Raw genomic sequence first — 895 nt, forward strand, 5'->3', positions numbered from 1 at the left:
ACAAACAGAAAGAGACATAATAATAAGCTGAAAATAATCGTTGAGTATTGCTTTTATTGCTTGAACATGCTTCAGTCATCATTCCCGGCATCATGGCGGGGGGATGTTTTTGCAGATGACTAAATATTAGGAATTTTGCCTTCTTGGAATACTTGGTGATTGGTGGTCGCTGATTTGGTTTTGTTTATTAATAAAAATTGCAATTCTGAGCGAAAGCGGCAATGTTTCAAAAACCATTTCAAATAAAAAGTGTTTTAAATAGGAAACACTACAATATGAGGAGTATTAAAGATTTTTCATTCATTCTCGTAAGTCCAAAACGGCCGATAAAAATGGTTAAAATCGTAAATTTATACAGTTTCAGTAAAAATGGCCATTCTGACCGACAGCGGCATTTATTCAAAAAAAGTTTCAAACAAAAATTGTGAAGCTAGGCATCAGCTATAATTTGAGTATTTTTTAAAATTTTTTCAGTTATCGTGAGGCACGCCAGAGCGAAAGTAAAATGTCCAAAAATCGCCCAAAAACCCGCAATTGTGACCGAACACGGCATTCTTTGGAAAAACGTTTCAAACAAAAGTTGTGGAGAATGGGAAAAGCTAGAATTCCATAGCACTGCTGAAATTTTCACTCAATTACTATTCAAAGGGGGTCGAAAAGTGAAAGACCCTAATAATTACCTAATAGTGTTGATATGGAAAACAACATACGACTTGCAATACTCAATGCATTGTCATCATCCTGTTGGTGCAAATGCATTTATGACGGAAAAACGAATTCCAAAGAGACCGTTGTAGGTTTAATTGGTCATTTCTGTCCGTGTGCTTATAACACAGAGAAGTTTGTCGTTACTCTCGCAACATATTTGGAAATTTAACAGAGCACTTTACATTGT

This window comes from Dendroctonus ponderosae, unplaced genomic scaffold (genome assembly GCF_020466585.1).
Source record: "Dendroctonus ponderosae isolate FM_Combo_2020 unplaced genomic scaffold, Dpon_F_20191213v2 Dpon_F_20191213_3, whole genome shotgun sequence".
NCBI lineage: Eukaryota > Metazoa > Arthropoda > Insecta > Coleoptera > Curculionidae > Dendroctonus > Dendroctonus ponderosae.